This window comes from Nilaparvata lugens, chromosome 2, assembly GCF_014356525.2.
Source record: "Nilaparvata lugens isolate BPH chromosome 2, ASM1435652v1, whole genome shotgun sequence".
In the NCBI taxonomy this organism is placed as follows: domain Eukaryota; kingdom Metazoa; phylum Arthropoda; class Insecta; order Hemiptera; family Delphacidae; genus Nilaparvata; species Nilaparvata lugens.
Genome location: NC_052505.1, coordinates 58,362,982 through 58,373,945, shown reverse-complemented (window position 1 = coordinate 58,373,945; position 10,964 = coordinate 58,362,982).

The following is a 10,964-nucleotide window of genomic DNA, read 5'->3' as shown; positions in this document are numbered from 1 at the left end:
TTCGGCTCCGTCTTCTAACAGATATTTCGTAGGGTTATACAGTTCAATTCACTTCAAATTATACATCTAGTTATTCAGTTTCTCGAGCTTAATTCAATAGTGAAATTATATTTTTGATTAACTCACACTCTTTTTATTTATCTTGAAAAAACATTCCTAATTCTTCAGTCTACCTTCTCGCCTGTAAAAGTGTAAATCCACCTAACGGTACACGATGGGTTGACCGAACAGAGGCACACCGAGGAATGAGGTCAATGCTCCGAAGCCAGGGCCAGCTATTTCTGGATCACTGTCTGAAGAGACCCTCCAAATTATTTGACAGCAAATCGAGGAAACTGTGCATCATGCCATATCCATGGCAGTGAAATCCATTTTTGAGGAACTTCAGGCATTGAAGGAGGAGAACAAACAGCTGCACAATAGAATTCGTGAGCTAGAGGTGTCTTGTCACCTGAAGGTCGACGACCTCGAGCAATATGGGCGCCGACATTCAATAGTATTCTTGGGATCCCGGAGAGTGACAAAGAAGACACGGACCTGCTGGCGCTTGATGTCTTCAACAAGAAGCTGAACGTGCCCGTAACTCTGGCGGATGTCAACCGCTCGCATCGCGTTGGAAGGCGTCAACCACCTCAACAAGGGCAAGCTAAACCCAAGGACCAACCCATCATAGTATGACTCTGCAGCTACCGGACCAGGAAGATGATCTTCGACGCTAAGAGGAAGCTGAAGGGTTCCGGCGTCACCATTCGCAAGGATCTGACTGTGGAGCGTCTCAAGATCCTCAACGCTGCGGCCGACCGTCATGGGCATAGGAATGTCTGGTCACGGACGGGAGGATCAAGATCTCTATCGGCGAGGGAGGATCCAAGAGGGTCCACACAGTCGAGAGGATGACCGACCTTCAAAAAATAAAGGTAAATTAAATCATTTCAGGATTCGATGACTAAGGTGCCCTTCACTACAATAATAGGAAATTCGTATTAATACATTTCACAGTAGATTACCTTGGCATTTTTCATGAGCTGGCTTTCTGTTCTATAAATGAATCTTTCCACTGCTATTTATGAATATATATGAGGCAATTATTTCAAACTAAGGAGATCCACATTGTTAATACTGATTAATAATTATCTTGATATTAATTCCCAAAACTACGTTCAATGCATCAACTACTATACTCCAGAGGGTACTTAGAGAATCATTATCTCTATTCTTACTAATAATTATTACATTCTTACCAAAATTATTTCCATAATTAATAATTTTCGAAATGCTGAATTTCAAATAAATGGATGATTAACATACGTTATAGATATGGATGTAATCTATAGGTAAAGATAGTAATCTCCTATATAATGATATCTTCTACTGTTGCCACAGCTTGAACAATAGAAGCTAATGTGTGAAGAATTATTGATAGAGCAGAGGGGTGGGTAGTCTGTTCATATGCTTATATAGGGGCTGTGTTTCATTTAACGTTATCTTAGACATTCATCACTTAACTATTACAGTTCTCAATTTACTACTTTTATCGTTATTGCAACTCCCAATAGTTAATTATACTTCTAATACTATATAATATTTTTCACACTTCACCGTTCAATACTATTTAAAACTCATCTAAAATAATCTAGCACTTCTCCATCATCTCCTCTACTTCTTATTTTTTCTTTCTCGTTCTCTTCTTGATCTTATATTATAATGATTACTTGAATATTGTTGTTTGCGATGATGATTATTATTCTTTTCTATTCTTCTTCTCCTTCTTCTTCGTCTTCTTCTTCTTCTTCTTCTTCTTCTTCTCTTCTTCTCTTCTTCTTCTTCTCCTCTTTCTTTTTCTTTTCTTCTTTTCTTCTCTCCTTGATTAATTCAAGATCACAATGCGATGTTCTATTTCTTATTCTATAGTTCAGTTTCATAAGTTCTTCGCAATTTGTGCACATTCCTTCTTTCTCTTCTTTTCTTCCCTATTATTATCATTATTTTCCCTGTGATTTTTCCACTTGCTATCCAGCATGTTCAAATGTTTATTTCTCTTTCTATATCTATTTATCTTCTACCTTTTCTCTTTCTATTGATTACCTTCTACTAATATCCATATATTATATTATAATATCCATATATTAATCCATATAATATTCGATTCTTTCCCACATTAAATCATACTATTCCTCTTCAATTTTATGCGAATATTATTCATTATCAGTTGTATTATGTATCTTTCCTCTATTGATAACTTTCTTCAAAGATTTTTCGTTTTTCTGCTGGCTTCTTCTTCTCTTTTTCAGTTGTTACTGGATCCCATTTCGCTCTATCTCCACCATGAACACGATCTTCCACTACTGGATTTCATCTCTCTCTATCTCCACTTGAACTCGATTTTCCACCACTGGATTCCATCTCTCTCTGTCTCCACTTGGACTCGATCTTCCACTACTGGATTCCTTCTCGCTCTACCTCCACTTGGACCCGATTCTTCCACTACTGGATACCTACTCGCTCTATCTCCACTTGGACCAGATCTCCCACTACCAGTTCTTCCTCAATCTTCATCTTATTCACCATAAGGATTATTCATCACCGAAACTCCACACATCTACATCTTTTTGTGTTTAGTGAATTTTTGAACTAGTACTTTAAATAGTGAAGGGAGCCGAACTGTCAAGGCATACTGAATGCACTCGAATCAAGAGACTTTTTCATTTAGGTTAAGTTTTATCAGTTTCATCCCCATTTCCCAGTCATGTGTCGTTCTGAGGTCGGTTCACGATTGGTCTGCTGCTTCCATGATGCCTCTCACTGACACGTCAGCTCGCTCGCCCTCAAGTAGGTATGATTATTTCAATAATAGTCATAATGACGCAGGTATGTTTCTAGCAAATAAGCTCCACTCTTTCAAAAAACTTTTCAAGGCTGCTCACCTTAACGTACAATCCCTCAGTTGCCACATTGATGAACTCAGAGCAATCTTCTGTTTTCAGGACTTCAATATAATCGGAATTTCCGAATCATTTTTGAAGCCTAGTATTTCATCAAATTTTGTTGCATTGCCTGGATATAATCTTTTCCGGAATGATAGATTAAATAAAGCTTGTGGGGGTGTAGCAATTTATGTGAAAGATGGTATCAAAACAAAAGTTTTAATCACATCCAAACAAGAGTATTGTTCCAGACCAGAGTTTATGCTACTTGAATTATCCTTATCTAGTAATGATAAATTACTCGTTGGTATCTGTTATCGCCCACCAAAAATAGGTCATTTCACAGATTTCGAAAATGCCTTGCTTTCTCTTATGCCTTGTTATAACCGTATACTAGTTATGGGGGATATGAACACCGACTTGAACATGACGAATCGTAACTTTGACTACTTTCAACTGACTACAATTTTCCAATGCCTAAACATGACTATTTTACCCCTCGATCCAACTCATCATACTAATGAATCAGACACACTCATTGACCTTCTCATTGTTAGTGATCCCAATGAGGTTGTTCAAGCAGGCCAAATCTCAGTCCAGCTATTTCTAGACATGATTTGATCTACTGTGTACTTTCCCATAAGATACCCAAGCCAGAACAGAAAATTATCACTTATAGAGACTTCAAAAACTTTGATGAAGCCGCCTTCCTGACTGATGTGGCTCAGACTCCATGGCATCAAATTGAAGCATTACCCTCAGTTGATGACATGGTCAAGACTTTCGAGAATTGGACTTTGACTTTGTATGACAAACATGCACCTTATGTGACAAGGAGGATTAATAGAAAACGACGAGTACCGTGGATGACTGAAGACATACTTAAGATGATGGGACGTAGAGACAAAGCACATAGAAAATTTAAAAAGACATTTGACTTGGACAGTTTGATAGAGTATAGGAGCCTTAGAAATAGGGTTAAACAGGAATTACGGAACTCAAAGATTAGGTATTTGAATTCGTTTATGACAAACAATAGACAAGACTCTAAATCACTTTGGCAGGGAATAAAAGAATTCGGGCTTGGCAAACAGAAATCGAATCCACAAATTGACTTACCATTGAATAATATAAATGACCATTTCGTTTCACACTCTAACCAACGCGACGAAGTTGTCATTGTTAATCATATAGATGATCTTGAAGAGCAGGTTACAAACTTAGATTTACCAATCACTGATCAATTTCATTTCCATCCAATCTCAGAAGAAGACACTTTCAGAGCAATTCAACGTATTCATAGTAATGCTACGGGTGTAGACAAAATTCCTATTAAATTTATCAAGAAGATGTTATTTGCTGTTTTACCAACCATTACATACATTTTCAACAAGTCACTTGAAGAAGGCATTTTCCCTGAAAACTGGAAGTTTGCTCTGGTTCGCCCTCTAAATAAAGTTCCATCACCCAATAAAGTTGAGGATTTTAGACCAATCAGTATTTTACCTGCATTGTCCAAAGTGCTAGAAAGACTCATTCATGCTCAAGTTGTAAAATTTCTAGACAACAATAGTAAGCTTCATAACTTTCAATCAGGCTTTAGAAAATTCCATTCAACTGAGACAGCTCTGCTTCGTGTCACTGATGATATAAGGTTAGCTATGGACCAAAGAAAATGCACCATCCTCACCCTATTTGATTTTTCTAAAGCATTCGATACTGTTGATCATACAGTCCTTCTGAATAAGTTGGCTATTCTTGGTTTCAGTCACAACTCGTTAGTTTGGTTTAAATCCTATCTATTAGGTAGGAAACAATGTGTATCTGTCGGTGACAAAAAGTCAACTTGGAAAAACGTTATGCATGGAGTACCACAAGGTTCAATTTTAGGCCCTCTCCTCTTCACTTTGTATGCTAATGACCTTTCTTCCATTATCAAATTCTCCAGTTTCCATACTTATGCAGACGACCTTCAATCTATTTAAGCTGTCCCATAACAAAAATTAATGAAACAGTTGGAATAATGAATCAGGATATCAATTCGATAGTGGAATGGACAAAGAAAAATGGCCTTAAGCTTAATCCCATCAAAACACAATTCATTATAATTGGATATTCTCGTCTTATAAACAATATCGACCTTGAATCGATTCACAAAGTTAGTGTAGACGGTAATGACATTCCTTACTGTAGCTCAGTTAAAAATTTAGGCATTATTATGAATAATACTCTTGACTGGTCAGAACAAGTGAACAAAACTTGTAAAAAGGTATTCTCAGCCATGCATGCATTGAAGAAAATGCACGATATCCTCCCTAGAAACATTAAATTATTATTGGTTCAATCTCTCATCTTCCCACATTAATGTATTGTAATTCTGTTCTTAATGATATGCAAGTCACTCTGAATGATAAACTACAGCGTTGCCAAAATTATTGTCTACGTTTCGTCTACTCTCTCCAACGCCATGATCATATCACCCCAGCCCACATTGCTAGTTCAACATTGAAGCTTCCCGATCAGAGGCTTTTTCGAATAGTCAAGCTTGTTAGAGATATCTTAGAATATGGTAATCCAAACTATTTTAAAGATGATTTCAAATTTGTCTCTGAAGGTAGGAGGATAGATGCTTCACATACTAGAACCAGAGAAAGTACTTTAAGGATACCCAATCATCGAACTACTATTTTCACAAAATCCTTCTTAGTCAGTGCCTGTCGTGCATGGAATACACTTCCTGTTTCTATCAGGTCTATCGAGAGCCGAGCGAGCTTCAACCTGACTTTAAAAAAACATATTTTGGAACAAATGACTGAAACTGTCCGGCCCTAGAACGATCACATGACAACCATCCCTCACCCATTCCACCAATATAAACCTTCAAACCATGTTATAGAACGAATTGTATATATATATATGTATATATATATATATATATATTATATAAACTCATGTTATTTCAATCATCCACTGCATACTGCTGTATATTACTGAAATTTGATAACCCTGATCTACTTTCAGCCTACTCAATTTAATAATCAATTATTTGATCTTATCTACCTATATAATTATTTTTGTTCTGAACAAAGCTCAGGCTAGAGCTACTAGAGGACTGTAATTTACTATTCCAATTATCAAATACTAACAAGGTGCAAAATTTAATCTTCAATTTGAGCCAGGTTATTCGTACAGTTAAACTCTGCATTAATGAACAATAAAAAGAGCAAAAACTCACCAGATTTAATCCAATTTTGTCTACTTGCCCTTCGAAGCCTTTATTAGGTGTTTTGGTCAGATTCGAGGGGTGGAAAGAAATCTGGGAAACAAAAGGTTTGCTTTCGGGCAGCCTTTTCACGTTCAACTTGCAGGCTGGCTCTGTACTATATTCCGAACGAAGCTCAAACTGGATTCTTTATAAATTCAAAACTGATGCAAATTAATTCAATTTAACACTATTTACGCTGTTATATTTATAATTCACACACACGACACTTAAACAATCAATTACTAGAAATTTCCGATGGAAATTACATTACAAAATACAAACTCGGTCTTCACAACAAGACCACGAGACAAGACAAAAAACTAACAAGAACGACTGAACAAGAACAAGATGACTGGGCTAGAAAAGATGGCAAGGCAAACAGCTGGACGATCAACACTAGCGCACAAGCCTGCTACGGGCAGAACTGTAGTCTGGGATTGGCGCTACAATTTGAATGCTCTGGCCAAAACATACCCCCGCCTCTGAAAAACTATTTTTCAGCCAAGTTACAAAACTGAAAAAACCAAGGAAGGAAAAAATCCAGACATGACAAAAAGAACAAAACACCAACACCAAAAAACAACACAAAAGAAAAAAAAATGCAACAATCACAACAACTATTAAGTTGGGAGTGGATATAATTTTTTTACTAGGTCGAATACGGAAACAACGATTACACTTAAAGACACAAATACGAATAATAGAGCGAGCAGACAGTATCCAGAATTTCTGTCTGATCAAGGACAACAATAACGAAGGTCCAGCATGACAGTTCTTCTTGTGATGATAATCAATCAACATCGATACGAAAGTGTCGGATTTTGGCAAGATCATCTGATGACAAGTCTCAAATTCCAGTCCAGCATGAGACAAACGACCGCCGACGCGAATCACACCTTTATCAATGAATGGAGACAGGCGACGTAGGCGCATAGAACAATCTTCTCCCTTCTCCAATTGCACAAATTCAGATGAAAAATGTATCTTCTGTACCACTTTACATAGATACCTCTCAGCAACATCGAAATCTGATTCTTCTGATTGGGGTAAGATTCGTAAGAATTTGAGAACAAGAATTACAATTCTCAAAAGACGACCATAATCCGAACAACGACCAATCAATGAATATATTGCATTGCTGTTACAATCAGGAGATTTTGTGACTGTCAACACTGACGGTTTTTTCGCCTCCGGTGGATCCACTATCTCTTCCATTGCAGTTCGGACGGGCCAATCGCATTCGTCCTCTGCTATCCATGATGGACCTGAGAGCCACAACGGAAAGTTCACAAGCTCGACTGGTGATAAACCTCTAGACAAACAGTCGGCGGGATTTTCAATTCCGGCAACATGCATCCACTCCTGTATACAAGAATCCTGTATTTTTGCGACACGATTACCAACAAAAGTTTGCCATTTCGCGGATGGAGCATTAATCCAACACAAGGTGACTGTCGAATCAGAGAGTGCGACAATACGAGACACATGACAACGTTCACTAATAATAGTGACTACTGAATTCATGAGTTCTGCCAACAAGAGTGCCGCACACAACTCCAAACGAGGTATTGAAACAACTTTAGATGGTGCTACCTTGGACTTGGAACACAATAATACAACTCTTGACTCCTCGCTCTCCTTCTGCGACTTCACATAGATAACTGCACCATAACCCGACAATGATGCGTCACAAAAACCAATCAAACTGATGTGAGAATCCTGAAACAAACCAACGTGACGTGGAACAGCAAATTTTAATAATAGAGGCAACTCTTTTTGACAATTCTCCCAAAGAGTGCATATAGACTCAGGCGGCTTCTCGTCCCAATCCACTCCTAATTTCCACAGTTTCTGGACAAGACACTTGAGAAATAATGTAAACGGTGACAAGAGACCAAGTGGATCATAGATACGAGCCATCACTGACAGAATAGAACGCTTAGTAGCGACGACCTCACCACACTTGACGGAAAACTGAAACAGATCAGTACTAGGTTGCCAATTCAATCCCAAGATAGCCAAGGAGTTGTCTGCTTCGAAATCCTTGTACGAAAACGATTTCTCTTCCTCCGAGAATTTCTCCAGCATTGATGGTGAATTTGACGTCCACTTTGTGAGCGAGAAACCTCCTCCCTCAAACAGCTGCTTGGACTGATGATACAGCTCCGCGGCCTCTGACTCTGTGGCGACAGATGTGACTAAGTCGTCCATGAACATGTCTCTTGGTATTCTCGCCTTGGCTGCTGGAAAACGATTTCCATCCTCCTCTACAAGCTGGTGGATGGTGCGAAGTGCCAAATATGGAGAGCTTGAAACACCAAAAACAACACAATTGAGCTGATAAATTTCGATCGGATCCTCCGGCGAAAATCTCCACAATACACGCTGATAACGACGGCAGGAATCCTCCACTAATATCTGTCGATACATTTGTTTAATGTCGGCAGTTAGTGCGATTGGGAACAAACGAAAATTGACTAACAAAACAAAAATGTCAGTCTGCAATTTGGGACCAGCATGAAGAACCTGGTTCAATGACAAACCCGATGATGTTCTGGAACCAGCATCAAATACAATTCGGATGGGCGTGGTAGTGCTGCTTGCTTTCACGATGGCGTGATGCGGTATGTAGTAACCACCTCGGTCTGTCTGATCTGCTACAAACGACATGTGACCCTGACGTAGGTAATCAATCAATATTTCATGATATGAAATACGAGTATTGCTGTCATGCTCTAGTCGTCTCTCCAAACTCAGCAGTCGGCGTTCGGCGACAGCATACGAATCTCCCAAGCTGCTGGGCGGCTCCGCAAATGACAAGGCAACAACAAAACGACCAGAATTCACACGATGTACAGACTTCCGAAAATTTACCTCACACTCCAACTCGTCCGGTTTCAGTTGACAGCTTGGTGCAGGGCACGATTCCAACTCCCAAAAACGTTCCACAAAACTATCCAATGATGGACTACTAACGAATGGACTACAGATGGCTGTAAAACAATTCGACACATTCTTTGTTGAAGTGAGAATCGGCGCTCTCCCCATCAGAATGTGACCAAAGACACTATTAACAGTCATCAATTCGTGCGATTCACCTGTACTAGGACTCCCACGTAGCAAGTGAGGAACTAACTCTGCACCAATGATGCCATCTATTCTACTAGGAAGGTAGAATTTGTCGTCAGCCAGTGTGAGATTTTCAAGATGATGAAGTTTGGATCTGTCGATTTCACAAGAAGGCAACTTGTCGATGATTCTATCTACCACTGTGGCATCCATCGAAAACTTGACGGTAGGATCCAACTTCGACTGAATCGACACACAAGTACGACCTCGAACTTCACTAGTACCACCACCGAATCCACGAACAACGGTTTTCATGGGCTGGAATGGTAGTCTCAAACGCCGACACAATTTAGCTGTAACAAAATGACACTGACTCCCGGAGTCATTTTCAAGAAACTAGCACAATCTACTAACCGATGACCCGGTTTTAAGCACTTCAGACAATTGGGATTTTTACTAGATGCATCGTTAGATGAATCATTGGATTGAACCACAAACACCTTTGATTTATTATCTTTTTTGTGCTTCATATTAAACGATTCAGTCTGTTTCTCATCAGAAGGAAGAGTCTTAATTTGCTTTTCAATGAATTTGACATAATTGGCATAAGTTGGCATAGCCTTGTCACGTACGGCCGATTCAAAATTTCTACGAGAACTTGGATCCAGCAATCTCAAGCCATGATAGAGGAATATCGAGTCTGACAAATCAGTGAGTCGCAATCTCTTCACTGCATTGATGGAACTGCAAAACCCATCCAAAATCGCAATACAACCTGCCTTTGATTCTGATTTTATTGGACGAAATTCAAAAATTTGTTTGAAATAGGCATCGACTTGCGCTCGTGGATCGTTATAGCGGGTCAATAATGCCTGCCAAATTATTAGATAATTATTAGCCAATGGTGGCAAATGACGACAAATATTTGCTGCTTGTCCAGTAAGTCTACTTACAAGATATTGGACCTTCTGCTGATCGTTCAAACTCTTGTTGTCATGTACCAATGCCTTAAATAATTCATAAAACACCGACCATTGAGTCTGGTTCCCATCAAATTTTGGAAGGTCGATTTTGGGCAGTACTGACTCGGACACGACCGGCTGTGCACTAGCTGCTGGAGCTGCCGAAGATTGAGCAATAGCATCAGTGGCCTCTTTCTGTTTGATAGTGTTAGCCGCTACTTCAATATACTGAAACAGATCTAGATGTGAGTCGTTGAATGCTACAACATGGTCTTTATTCAACTCAAGTTCCAACTCATTAACCACTAATTCTGTCTTTTCATAATCCGAAATGGTCTGAGACACCGAGGATACAACACTAAAAATTGCTCAGCAACTTTTGGATCAGAGACATTTTTAGACAGGTCATAAATTTTTTGCAATCTGGCATACAATTGTTCCAGTTTAGCGCGATGAACCCTGATTTGTTTCTGTAATTTTTCCTCCATCCTGAACTCATACACAAAACAATTCAGCCCCGACAATACAAACAACAGACAAAAAAAACAAGAATGAGTTCAAAACTAAATGGAAGGAAGAATCACAACTAGTAAGTTATCAAAGTTAAACTTTGATTATCAATTCACAAGACAAGTTACTGCTGAAGACAAAACTATATGATTAGATAATGTTCTTCCAACAACTCACAAACAAACGATAACTTGTTGAATTGAACAAACAAAATCATGCAGGTGATTAACCTTC